The 14,346-nt window shown below is 45.0% G+C and overlaps 1 long non-coding RNA gene across 1 annotated transcript in view; it reads right to left on the reverse strand.

Moving 5' to 3' along the window:
* LOC103679453 overlaps positions 1 to 14,302 on the reverse strand; it is a 17,305-nt gene extending 3,003 nt beyond the window's left edge. The window contains exons 1-2 of the long non-coding RNA XR_572944.2: positions 14,093 to 14,302; positions 2,015 to 2,334 (exon numbers count right to left, since the gene is read on the reverse strand). This is a non-coding gene — a long non-coding RNA (uncharacterized LOC103679453). The remainder of the gene's footprint in view (positions 1 to 2,014; positions 2,335 to 14,092) is intronic.
* Positions 14,303 to 14,346: the final 44 nt, after the last annotated feature.

Raw genomic sequence — 14,346 nt, forward strand, 5'->3', positions numbered from 1 at the left:
AGAATCTCAGGAAATTTTCAGGTTATATAAAAGGAAGTGAAAAAAACTTAGATAAAACTCAGAAAGACATTTGGGCCTTTGCCCAACCGCAGAGGAATACATGATGTGGTCTGTATAGTCAGCTGGAGGTGAGTTCAGTTTCTGGCCGCATGACCCTGGGCAAGTGATTTAGCCTCAGTCTCCCCATCTGGAAAATGGAGATAAAAATGTGTACCTCAGGACACCTGGGTGGCTTAGTCAGTTAAGCATCTGACTCTTGTTTTTGGCTCGGTCATGATCTCAGAGTTGTGAGAGCAAGCCCTGCGTGGGGCTCCACGCACAGCGGAGGGGAGGTCTGCTCGAGATTCTCTCTCTTCCTCTCCCTCTGCCCTTCCCCCTCTAAATATAAATAAATAAATAAATAAATAAATAAATAAATAAATAACTTTATTTTAAAAAATGTGTACCTCACAGGGCTATTCTGAAGATTACAAAAAGTAATGTTCATTCAGCTAATACTTACTGAACACTTCTGACATGGCAGGGCCATGGCAGGCACGGAAACAACTGTGAATTTATAGACAGGGTCCCTACAGTTTAGTATGGGGTCAAAAATAATATAAAATTTACATTAGGATAAGAGTTATGAGAGGGTATGGGGGGGGACTGACCTGGTCAGGTGGGTTGGGGATTGTTCCTAGTTAGTCTGTGGTCTGAAAAAAGAGTAGAGGCTACCAAGCAATGTGAGAGGTGAAGACAGACCCAATCAGACTGGAAGGGCATGTGCAAGAGTCCTGTGGCAGGAGGAAGCTTGGCTCCATCATGGAAGCAAGGCCACTGGGGCTGGAGCACAGAAATTAGGGAGTAATATCAGAGGAGGCTGGAGGGAGGTAACTGGGGCCAAACTGGGCAGAGTCTTGAGGATGCAATAAGGATAGGACTCTTCATCCTATGAGCAATGGGAATTGAAGGTTGAGTCTTACGCAAGATGGGGCAAGAGGTGAGAGGAGGCAAGTGTGATAGGATTACATTGCTTTTTGAAAAAAATCACACTGGCCATGGAGTAGAAAGTAGAGAGAGCCAGAGTGCTGTGGGGACCAACTTGTAGGTCACTGACGACATCCAGGTGAGATAGGGTGATGCCTGGATTCAGATGGAGGTAATGGGGAGAGGAAAAGGGGTCTCACCAGGGAAGAAGAAGGAAACAGACTGGATAGGCAATGTGGCAGGAGGGGCCAAGAGCTTCATCCAGGCGATCCCCAGACCTGGGACATATGGTTCTAGATGGACGCTGGTGTCATTCACTAGGACAGGCAACGCCAGAAGAGGACCACATTGTAGGGGGAGGTTCTAATTTAATGTAAGTAATACTGAATTTAAGATGTTTTGTCTCCAAATAGAGGCACCAAGAAAGCAGTTGTGCCCGCACCTCTGATCTCAAAGGAAAAAAGCCACTACAATGTGCTACAGGTGAAAATCCATGAGCCATGTGTGTAGAGGGGGCACCTGAAGCCATAGTTGCGGATAAGGCCACCTCAACACTGCTTGGATCATTTGTAAACTTAAAAAAATTATTTACCTGATTGTGTATTCTTGTTTTATATTCAAGTCAAAAATAAATATTTTTTATTTTATTTTTTTTTTATTTTATTTTTTTTATTTTATTCTATTTTATTCTATTCTATTCTATTCTATTCTATTTTATTTTATTTTATTTTATTTTAAAGTAATCTCTACATCCAACGTGGGACATGAACTCACAACCCCGAGATCAAGAGTCGCGTGCTCTTCTGACTGAGCCAGCCAGGTGCCTCCAACAGATACATATTTTAAACTTTGTATGCTGTTCCTAAAGATTTTATATCTCTGAAAGTATGGCAAGACGACATCCATCATCTGGCCATGGAGGACATGAGTTCAAGAGAAGCTTCAACACCCAGAAATCTCTGGAAACCTGAATGTATTAGTCATACATGGCCGTGTAACAAATTATTCAGAAATTTAGCAGCTCAGAACAACAAATGTCTTATCTCACAGTTTCTGTGGGTGAGGAATCCAGGAGCCACTGAGCCAGGTACTTCTGGGTCCGGGTTCCTCATGAGGTTGCAGTCAGGAGGCTCTGGGGCTGCCGTCACCCGAAGGCTGCACTGGGGCTGCTTCCAAAAGACTCTCATTCACAGCTGGTGGCGGGAGGCCTCATTCTTTGCCACGTAGACCTGTCCACCGAGCTGCTTGAGTGTCCCCACCACATGGCGCCTGACTTCCCCAGAGCTAGTGATCCGAGAGAGACGGTGGAGCCACAATGGCTTTTATGTCCTAATTTCAGGGGTCACACATAGGCTTTCCCACCACATTCTATTCACACACACACACACACACACAAAAAGAAAAAGAAAAGAAAAGAAAAAAATGAGGCACTAAGTCCAGGCCATGCATGACAGGAGGGGAATTAGGCTTCATCTTTTGAAGGGAGGAGTATTGAAGAATTGGTGGACATTTTTTAAACCTCTTGCTAAAATTACATAATTAAGTTCTTTGACATGAAACAGCTCCTTCCTCCAGGCTTCTCCGTGGCCTTCCACTTTCAGAGGGGGTGGACACTGGACCCACGTCTGCTGCTCTCCCCGGCTATTATACTCAACTGTTCTTAAGCCCAGAGCTTTCACTGCATCCCTCTGAGAGCACACAGGGTGAGGTTCAAGTTGACACCGATGAGGGCCTGGCTGTCTACACTGGTTCTCCATGGCTTCCTCTACCTTCGTCCTCTGGATTCTGGTCCTCAGTCTGCACATCTGGAAACAAAATGCCATCACATCCTCAGAGAGGAACCAGGCTCTGGTGATGTAGTCCCCACTGAACTCATTTTTGAGAGTCTACTTTACAAACACCTAGACTAATTTTTAAACCAGGACACCGATGTGCTTGTGGCCACAATCCTCGGGCCTGAGGAACGCGGGTCCATTCAGAGCTATACTGAGCCCTGGGCAGCTCCAAGGGGTGAGTTGCATACAAATACCCCAAGGTATGCCTTGTATTCCCTTCCTTGGGAAACAGGACAAAGGAGTAGAGGTGAAGGCCTTCGGAGAGGCCATGTGTCCCTGCCTGGCTTCCACCAGCCACACTGAGGACCTCAACACACTAGCTCGGTCCTGCCTGGCTCTGGACCATTCTGGACCAAGGCAAGTAGAATATTTATACCCTTCAGGGTCTGGAATTCAGCTGGTCATGGGAATCCTGGTATCCAAGGCGCCAGCTTGGACACTCTCTGGGCCCCAGAGCTGTATTAGTTAGACTACAGAGCCAAAATAACAGTGGCTTTGATATTGGCTCTATGCCCAGCATGGAGCCCAATGTGGGGCTTGAACTCATGACCCCGAGATCAAGACCTGAGATCAAGACCTGAGCTGAGATCAAGAGTTGGATGCTTAACCGACTGAGCCACACAGGTGCCCCAACAGTGACTTTTAAACAATTAATTTCTCTCTCCTGTTATAGGCCAGACATAAGCCATCCAGGCTGGGAGGAATGTGTCTCCACAGCATGAGAGAACTAAGAGTATTCTCTTGTAGCTCTGTCATCCTTTGGGCATTGCCTTTGTCCTCACAACCCAAGATCTCTATCATCATGTCTCATTACAGCCATCGGGAGGTGGGGGCCTGCTGCTTCTTTCCCTTAAGAACATAGCCTAGAGGGTACCCACTTCCCCGTGACTCACATCCTATTGGCCAGAACCTGGTAGACGGCCACACCTGGCTGCAAGGGAGGCTAGGGGGTGTAGGCTTGATTCTGGGTAGCCACTGGCCCAGCGAAAAAGCCAGTGTGTCTTGGTATAAGAAAGGAAATATGGGGGCGCCTGGGTGGCTCAGATGGTTGAGCCTCTGCCTTCGGCTCGGGTCGTGATCTCCAGGTCCTGGGATCAAGACCCAGGTCAGGCTCCCAACTCAGTGGGGAGTCTGCTTCTCCCTCTCCCTCTGCCTCTCACCCTGCTTGTACTCTCTTTCTCTCTCTCTCTCAAATGACTAAATAAAATCTTTAAAAAAAAAAAAAAAAAGGAAATACAGGTATAGGGCAACCAGCAGTTTCCACCATCAGAATGTTGTTTACTCCTTGCCATCATCACAATAAGGATAATTTACGTTTATCAAGGGCATTCCAGGCACGAGGCACCGTGCAAGGGTCTGACCAGCATTCTAGCCCAGTGTGCACCACAAGCCTGTTACTATGCCTGCTTACACAGGAGGAAACCGAGATTCAGAAATCTCAGCAACTCTTCCCAGTTCACCCAGCTGGGCAGCTCAAAGCCTGCATTTAGACCACCAGCTAATTCCACATCAACACGTGACCTAGAGCAGCCGTCTGCAGCAACAGAACGCGAGCCACATATGTAATTTTAAATTTCCTAGTGGCCACATTTTTTAGAAGTTTCAAAAAAATTAATTTACGGTATACATCATAATAAAAGATATTTTATTTAACCCAGTGTATCCCAAATATTATCATTTCAACATGTAATCAATATAAAACAGTTTTGCTGAGGGCACCTGGGAGGCTCAGTTTGTTGAGTGTCTGCCTTTGGCTTGGGTCATGATCTCAGGGTCCTGGGGTCGAGCCCTGCATCAGGCTCCCTGCTCACTGGGGAGTCTGCTTCTCCCTCTGCCCCTCTCCCGGCTCGCTCTCTCTCTCAAATGAATAAGATCTTTAAATAATAATAACAACATTATTAATGAGACCATTTGCATTCTTCTGTGGGTCTCTACCAGCACTCTAGTGCCTAGATGCTTCGCATGTCTCAACTCATTTCACTGTCACAGCTGACCTGGGGTCCAACAGTCCTTCCACATAGTTTTCTTCCTTTTTTTTTTTTTTTTTAAGATTATTTGTTTGAGAGAAAGAGCGAGAGCGAGTTGGAGGAGAGGCTGAGGGAATCTCAAGCAGACTCCCCACTGGGGCTCGATCTCACGACCCTGAGATTACAACCTGAGCCAAAATCGAGAATCAGACACTCAACAGACTGAGCCATCCAGGCACCCCCTGGCAGGGTTTTATATTCATTTGACAAACTAGGAAACCGAAGTGCAGAGGTCAGGTAACCTGCCCAAGGTCACAAAGGGCTCAGAGCCGACTTGAGTGGACAGAGAACAATTCTGCACCGAGTCTAGCTTGGGATCTCTACTGGCTGTGGGACCCTCAGCAATCCCGGCAACCTGCAGCTCCTTGTTTCCTTTGTTCATTCAGCAAGCAGCACACGTCATCTGCCCCACGGAGCTTACAGTTAAATGCGCTGGAGAGATATTTACTAACCTAAGACCGACAGAAATGTCTGTGAAATGAAAGTTGTAATGAGGGTCACAAAAGAGAGATCCTGGAGGTTAGAGAAGACAGCCCTAAGATGAAACAGGAAAGACTTGGGGTTAGCTCTGTGAAGAGGGGACCAGTCCAGGTGGTCCGGTGGGGGGCCCAAGTGTCAATGAAAGCCCTAATGGCAAGCTGACAGTGTGGCGGTGTGGCTGAGGCTGCAGAAAGAACAAAGGGTGAGTAAAGGTGGGGGTGGGAAGGTCAGGTGCAACGGCTTGAGGAACCCATTGAAAGTGTTCTCAGCCCAGGGTGGGGCTGACATGACTGTATTTGAATTTCAAACAGATCACAGGAGCGGGATGGGGAGGGCACTGTGGGGAGTGGAGGAGGGTAACAATAACAAACCGCACAAGGTTAAGGAGTGCAGATAACACAGAAGAGGCCCCGCTTGGTGCCCAGCCCCTCCTGTGCAGCAGATCCCAGCTGCTCTTATTATGCTCTTATTATTAGGTGCTCCCAGGGTTTACTGTCTTTGAAGCCCATCTCCCTTTCCACCACAGATAGAATCCAGTGCCTGAGACATGATGGTAACTCAATAAACAGTTATTTGTTCAAGGTTCGTGGCTTTGTTTTGTTTTGTTTTTAATTTTGCCTCCCTCCTCGGCACCCCCATCCAGAAAGCCCTAGTTTCACATAGCAACGGACAGGGAATCTGGGAAGGACCGTTTGACTAACAATCCTGGCCTGCGCCACTCTGCCGCCACCTGGTGGCAGCATGCCTACAGCACAGAGCAATGGCTCTGGGCAACATCTGTGTCAAAAATAAATGAGAGATACACTACTGAACAGTACACTTAAAGATGGCTAAGATGGTAAATTTTATGTGATATGTCTTTACCACGATTTAAAAAATAATTAGTTAAAGTGTAAAATGAATGTAAAGGGTAAAACTAGTCCTTTCTCACTTAGGATATCACATTGCTTATCTTGGGATTATGTTGTAGCACTCTCAAATTTTATTTCTCACTTAATACAAATAACATCATGACATGACAGTTCAAAGTATTTCCGTCCTATCTCTGCACTTCCCTCAAGCCCTTTAAAATTTCTCTTTGGTATCCTTGGAGCAGGGTTGTGATGATATACTATCACACATGTGTTATTAATTATGCTACGGATTATAAATATTACATATTATATTTACAAATACTGCTGCTATTTGACTCAATCCTCTCAAAGACACCCTTTACTCAGTTTGCAGCTTCCCAAGGTAAAATCTCAACACCACGTTCTATCTGATCTGTGTCTGCTAGGGTACAAATATGTGACCTGCCCACCCCGTGTGTTACCAACAGCAGTGTACGACTGGCCCTGACCTTAACCCTTTCTATCATTTCTAACAAATGTGAGGTCCTCGTGGTCCCCGTTTGCAGTCCAAGTCCAGGAAAGCAAAGACGGGAGCTGGTTTGAAGTCTCCCCTCATTGTTCCCCGAGGGCTCCCACAATGGTTTCTCCACGCCCACTCACGGCCACAATATAAAAGACCCAGTCCACAGTCTACTCTGCTCCTTACCAGCTGTGTGACCTCCAGCCAATCACCTAACCTCTATGCGTTTATGGAGTCCCTCTCAGTAAAATGGGATTAACAAGGTCTTTCTCACGGGAGGATGCTAAAAACCAAATGACAACGTATAGAAAAATCACCGTCCACCGCACGGCACTGTGCAAATACTGTATTACCCCCATTGAGGCGATGGTTGTTTGACTGTTCGTTTTGGCTGCAATTAAAACGTGGACGTGGGGTGGAGACCTGGGCTGGATTGGGGTCCGCATTTGCCATTTAGCTGAGAACTTTCCCTGGACTTCTCACCTCCCTCTCGGAGCTTCCGTATTCACATTTGGGAAATAGAAGTAACTATTCCATGAACTCAGGGATTGTGCCATCATTACACGACATAGCAAAGGTCAAAGGGCTGTCCCAGAGCAAGGGTGCAGCACATGGGACCCAAGAGCTCTCTCAGAACACAGGCTGTTCCAGAACCTTCCTGGAGAGTAGCCCATCCCTGACCAACCTTGGCCACATGGACCAGGAGGTGCCCTGCCCTGCACCGTTGGCAGCCTGGGTTTTCACCCACAGATTTGAGCAGGTTGCTGCTTGAGACATTGCTTGTATCTTATTCCCTGACTATACAGTCCGTTGAGACGACAAGCCACTCAAAAAAGTAGTGACAGACACTCCTACCCCCTCCCCAGCCCTTCAGGACAACAAGGTTTATTCACAGCTTAACAGGAATTATATTAATTATATAGTATCTCAAATTGAAGAAAATTGTGGACATTTATATTAGATTATATTGCTTATAACACACATAACCTTGTTTAAAATAAAAGCTTTATTGGGATAATTCACCCTATAAAAGGGTACAATTCGGGGGTTTTTACTATATTCACAATGTTATATACTCACACTGTTGTGCAAGCATCACCACTATCAAATTTTAGAACATCTGCATCACCCCAAAAAGAAACCCTATACCCATTAGCAGTCACTCCCTCCCCCAGCTCCTGGCAGCCACTAATCTATTCTCCCTCTCCATGAATGGATTTGCCTCTTCCGGACATTATATATAAATGGAAGCATACACTATGTGGCCTTCTGTTTCTTCCTTCCCTCCTTCCTTCCTTTCGCTCTTTCTCTTTCTCGCCTTACTTTTTTTTGAGAGCAAGGGAGAGCGCACGCTCAAGGAAGGGGGGAGTTCAGGAGGGGACGGGCAGAGAAAATCCCAAGCAGACTCCCACTGAGCACAGAGCCCCTACGCAGGGCTCAGTCTCACGACCCTGAGATCATGACCTGAGCCAAAATCATTGTTAAGCATATTTTCATGTGCTTATGGGCCATTTGTGTATCCTCTTTGGGGAATGTCCATTCAAGTTCTTTGCCGCTTCTAAATTGGGTTATTTGTCTTTCTGTTGTTGAGCTGTGAGAGTTCTTTATGGTTCCAGATACTAGACCTTTATCAGATATATGATTTGCAAATATTTTCTCCTATTCTGTGGATTATCTTTTCATTTTCTTGATAGTGCTCTTTGATGCGCAAACATTTTTAATACATGATCTTTTATCTTTCATTTTAGTTTTTAGGGTTTTTTTTTTTTTTTTTTTTTTGACAGAGAGAGAGACAGCCAGCGAGACAGGGAACACAAGCAGGGGGAGTGGGAGAGGAAGAAGCAGGCTCCCAGCGGAGGTGCCAGATGCGGGGCTCAACCCCAGGACTCTGGGATCACGCCCTGAGCCGAAGGCAGACGCCTAACGACTGAGCCACCCAGGCGCCCCCTAATACGTGATCTTTTAAAGTGAATGTTTGATTTACTATAAAAGTGATGTATTTTATTACATTCATGAGTTAAAAGAGAAAACCATTCTCTTGTGCTTGGGTACAATTCAGCAGCCATTCCTAAAAAACTAAGTAAAACAGAACTGGAAGAAAACAACTAAACCCTGATTAGGCATTCTTAACAAAACCAGTAGCAACCACCAAAACACATGAGGTCATGCCGATGCCACAGCTCCTAGAAACAGCAAAAGGGCAAGATGCCCATTGTGCTTCAACTGTGATTTTTTTAAAGATTTATTTATTTTCTTATCTGAGAGAGAGTGAAAGCGAGAGAGATCACAGAGGGAGAGGGAGAAGCAGACTCACCACTGAGCAGAGAGCCTGATGAGGGGCTCAATCCCAGGACCCTGAGATCACAACCTGAGCCAAAGGCAGATGCTTAACCGACTGAGCCACCCAGGCGCCATCAACTGTGATTTCAAGGTTTGGATCAATGCACTGAGACAGGAAAATAAAAGTATTAGTATCAGTATTTGAAAAGAAGGGAAAAAATATACCTTTATCTGTAACAATATAATCTAGAAAATCTGAGGCTTTCCTAAAACATTAAAATTAATAAAAGGATTTGGCAAAAATGACTGGTTTCAAGAAATACGTACAATAAACCAATAGCTGGGGCACCTGGGTGGCTCAGTCGGTTGAGTGTCCAACTCATGGATTCAGCTCAGGTCGTGATCTCAGGGTTGTGAGATCGAACCCCTCATCGTGTTCCACGTTCAGCGGGGAGTCTGCCTGAGATTCTCTCTCTCTCCCTCTGCCCCCCCCACTCTCTCTCTCTCAAATAAATCAAAAAACAAAACATGGGGCGCCTGGGTGGCACAGCGGTTAAGGGTCTGGCTTCGGCTCAGGGCGTGATCCCGGCGTTCCGGGATCGAGCCCCACGTCAGGCTCCTCCGCTATGAGCCTGCTTCTTCCTCTCCCACTCCCCCTGCTTCTGTTCCCTCTCTCGCTGGCTGTCTCTATCTCTGTCAAATAAATAATAAAAAAAATAAATCTTTAAAAACAAAACAAAACAAAACAAAACAAAAAAACCCAATAGCTTTTCTTTGAACTGGCAAAGAACAAAAGAAATCAGTGTGGGGAAAAGTATTCCATTTACAAGAGTAACAAACACTATTGTGTCAATAATTTGAATTAAAAAAAAGGATCTATATAGGGGCGCCCTGGTGGCTCAGTTGGTTGGGCGTCTGCCTTCGGCTCAGGTCATGATCCCAGGGTCCTGGGATTGAGCCCCATGTTGGGCTCTCTGCTAGGCAGGGAGCCTGCTTCTCCCTCTCCCTCTGCCGGTCGCTCCCTCTCCCTCTGCCGGTCGCTCCCCCTGCTTGTGCACTCTCTCTCTCTGTCAAATAAATAAGTAAAATCTTAAAAAAAAAAAAAAAACAGGATCTATGTGGAAAAAACTAGAAAGTTGTATTTAAGGACATAAACATAAGGCCTAGAAAAATGAAGAGATATCAGGATCATGCTTGGAATGCTTTATATCATTAAAGTATCAATTCTTGGGGCACCTGGCTGGCTCCGTCAGTGGAGTATGTGGCACTTGATCTCAGGGTTGTGAGTTCGAGGCCCATGTTGGGTGTGATTACTTAACAATAATATATTTTTATTAAAAAAATGTATCAATTCTTCCCAAGTAAATAAAAAAAATTTAAATACCTCCAATCAGAATGGCCTGGGATGGGCTGGAAAACATAAAACGATTTCAAAGTTTAAAATTGTTCCTTAAAAATTGTTTCAAAAATAGCAAAATGCTTCAACAGCTTTTAAAAGTAACTATAAAGTTACTCGGGGCAAAGACTGCTAAGTGCTCAGCCAGCATTAACTCCCTCCTTTCTTACTAACAAAACTTGTATATTAATGAGGATAGCAATGTGTCACCACCATAATATTACATTATAACTTATGAACTTGCATTTCCTAGCCTCCCTTAAAGATGTGGCTTTGTGACTAAAAGCTAAAAGTTGCTGGGAAGGGTTTATAGAATGACTCCTTCAGAGAGGAATAGATGAAGGTTTGGAAAAGTCTTTCCCCCTTTTCTTCCTACTTGGAATATGAGTGTGGTGGTTGGCATCCCAGAAGCCATCTTGGACTCTGAGCTGACCTTAAGCTAATACGAGGATAGTGGAACAGAAAGATGGAAGGATCCGGGGCGCCTGGGTGGCTCAGTCGTTAGGCGTCTGCCTTCGGCTCAGGGCGTGATCCCGGAATCCTGGGATCGAGCCCCACATCAGGCGCCTCCCCTGGGAGCCTGCTTCTTCCTCTCCCACTCCCCCTGCTTGTGTTCCCTCTCTCGCTGGCTGTCTCTCTCTCTGTCAAATGAATAAATAAAATCTTGAAAGAAAGAAAGAAAGAAAGAAAGAAAGAAAGAAAGAAAGAAAGAAAGAAAGAAAGAAAGAAAGGAAGGAAGATGGAAGGATCCAGTCGCTGATGAACACAAAGCCACCACATCAGCCCTGAGCTGCCCATTTCTGGAATTCTTTTATCTGACAGAGAAATAAACTTCTGTTTTGTCCAAGTCACTGTTATTTTAGGATTTGGCTGTATGTTCCTGATCCAAAACCTATTTGACACACTACTATAATCAAAAAAAGTATTATCCTGACACAGAAAAGGCAAAGAATAAATCAGTGGAATGGGAAAAAAATCCAGAAATAAATCCAAGTATTTATGGAGACTTAATACATGAAAAGATCACAGTCAATTCATTTGGAGAAGAATGTTTCATTTACTAAGTTTACCTGACATACTGGCCTGTTTAGAAGAAAACAAAGCTAAATCCTTCCTCACATCATAAATAAAATTAATTCCAGGTGGAGTGGAGACCTAAAGGTGAAATGTAAAACAATTAAATTAATAAAAGAGAAGTTAGAAGAATATTTGCATAAAAGAGCTTAGATTGGGGAGACTTCATTAGGCAAATCAGGGAACCAAAAAGCCATAAAGGAAAAGATAGACATAAAAATGGTAGGGGCGCCCGGCCGGCTCAGTGGGTGGAGCACATGACTCCTGATCTCAGGGTTGTGATTTTGAGCCCCACGTTGGGGATAGAGACTACTTAAAATAAAAACTTTTTAAAAAATTGTAAAACTTTGGTAGAAGAAAGTGCAAAGTTAAAATACTGGTTGGAAAAAGTCTGGGTGCGACACACTTGCTAGACAGTGGTTATCATAAAATCTTTTTAAAAAATTGTAGAAGAAAGTGCAAAGTTAAAATACAGGTTGGAAAAAGTCTGGGTGCAACACACTTGCTAGACAGTGGTTATCCTCTCTGACGGGTCTGCAAACATCTTCTGTAAATGACAGATGGTAGATATTTGAGGTTTAAGGGTCATAAGGTCTCCGTCACAACTACTCAAGTCTGCCTTCGTAGCACAAGCTCAGCCATAGACCAAAAACAAATGAGCACGGCTTCTTCCAATAAAATTTTATGCATAAAGAAATTTGGATTTCATATCATTTCCATACATCTCGAAATATTCTTCTTCTTTTGATTGTTTTCAACCATTTAAAAATGTAAAAAATATTCTTAACTTGAAGGCCTTACAGAAACAGACAGCTGGCCAGTTTTGGCCTGAGGGCCATAGTTTGCGACCTCTGGTCTATGATATACGAAGAACACCTGCTACTTGGTCATAAAAGGCAAAGGACAAAGGATGTAGACATGGTAGCTGCAGAAGAGGAAATCTAAATGTCCAGTAAGCATTTGTAACAGGATGTGGAATGAGATTTTTCCTGTTATCTGAGCACAATATATAACACATAATCCCACATTGTAGAGAGAGAGTACTGACATGCTCTTGAAAGCTTTCTATAAAACACCAGCGCCAGTCTGTTGACAATCGGCCCCCATCACCCACCTCCAGATAGTAACAGGCAGCTACTAATTCAGGAAAGGACTGACAGGGGGGAGAGTTGGTGTCAGACCTAGTCTATTTGACACTCAGAGCAGATGATTTAAATCCTCCTCTTCTCTACTACATTATTTTTAGCATTTATTTTTATCATGAAATGAAACTATACCCAACATGGAAGGCTTTACATATTTCAAAATAGTTCTAGACATTCGATAACTTCCTCTTTTGCTTTTTATTTTTCTTTCTTAGGCTCTACTGAGTCAATGTCTTTTCACATAAGGACAGTGCCCCTTGGCACTAATCTGGCACTGCTGTAAAGGTATTTCATGGATGTAATTATAGTCCCAAATCATTTGGCCTTAAGAGAGGGAAATTATTTGGGTGGACTTGATCTAATAACACAAGCCTTTTAAAAACAGAGTTCCTCTGGCTGGTTGAAGAAACCCCTAGAAAGGAATCCAGCTCGGCCAACACCTTGATTTCAGCCTCACCGAGCAGGGAACGAGACATGGAGACACGCTATGCCGAGTCATCTGACCTAGAGAACCTTGGGCTAATAAGTGGATATTGTTTCAAGCCACTAAATTTATGATAAATCATTACGTAATAATAGAAAACTATTAACACCCTTTATTGCTTGTACCCAGGAGGACCACTCCTACTCTCTGTCCTCGGTACCCACCAGTAAGAGGCCTTAGGGGAGGGGGAGGGTTTTCCCTCTCCACCCAGCCCTTGAATGGGGGAGCAGACAAAACTCTGCTCCAGGTTGCCTGACTGAGGCTAAGACAGGGTGCTCTGGCTCTCTGCGTGGCCCCTGTCCCTCATCTCATTCCCTAGAAGACTTTGGCCTCTGGTACAGTCTTGAGAATCACTGCTTTGTTAAAACCCCATACTTTCCTTAGTCCCTACCTTTGGATATTCAAACAAGTTCCATTTTTAATATTGTAAATGAGGCTACCACAAACATCTTTGTGCATAAAACTTTGTCTGGATTTTGGCTGGTTTTCTTGGGATAAGAAATGCGGTATCAAGAGTAAATGAACATCTTTAAGGCTCCTCATCCATATTGCCAAACTTTTCTAGGAAGATCCTCAGTCTACCACTCCATTAGGGGAGTATGATGTCTAAGGTTATTGATCCAAGCTGAGCCAACAGATGGTGGCTCAAAGACTTAGAAAATATTTCAGGGGGAAGGCCACCTTTTCATTTTACTTCTACTCTCTCCCTCTTAGTGAACCACCTTCACTCCCAAGTTTCCAGTCGCCCACTGGGAACTTCTACCGGAAAATCCCAAAGGCACCCAAACCGAACGTGTCCCAAATTAAGGCATTTCTCACCTTTCCACCCCTTTTCCACCAAAACGCCTGATTTTGAAAACACTGGAACCAAGCTGATAACCATTGATGATAACCAACTAGACTCCCTAACGACAGCACGCTTTTAAGATAAGCGAGGACACGCCACGTGCAAAGATGACGACGGGGACAGAAAAGGAACGTCTTGCGCTGGCCACAGAAGCTTTGGGAGGTTTGCAGGGTGTATACACAACAGCGCCCGCGCACCAACTCACAGGACAAGAGGGTGACGAACAGTCGTCACGGAGCTTCGCCCAGAACGCACTGCCCGAAATACAGGTAACCCCGGCTGGCACCGAGATGCGATTTAGGTAGGCGAGCCAAGCACGTCGCGCCCCACAACCCAGCTTTCGCGCCTTACGAGACACAACTGCGCAGCCGCCATAGGGTAGGCGGACCGCCGGGCGCGGCGCCGGGCGCGCTAGAGGGCGTGTGGGCCTTTGTGCGCACGCGCCTTTGTGCGCACGCG

The sequence above is a fragment of the Ursus maritimus genome, unplaced genomic scaffold (assembly GCF_017311325.1).
Source record: "Ursus maritimus isolate PB19 unplaced genomic scaffold, ASM1731132v1 scaffold_23, whole genome shotgun sequence".
Lineage (NCBI taxonomy): Eukaryota > Metazoa > Chordata > Mammalia > Carnivora > Ursidae > Ursus > Ursus maritimus.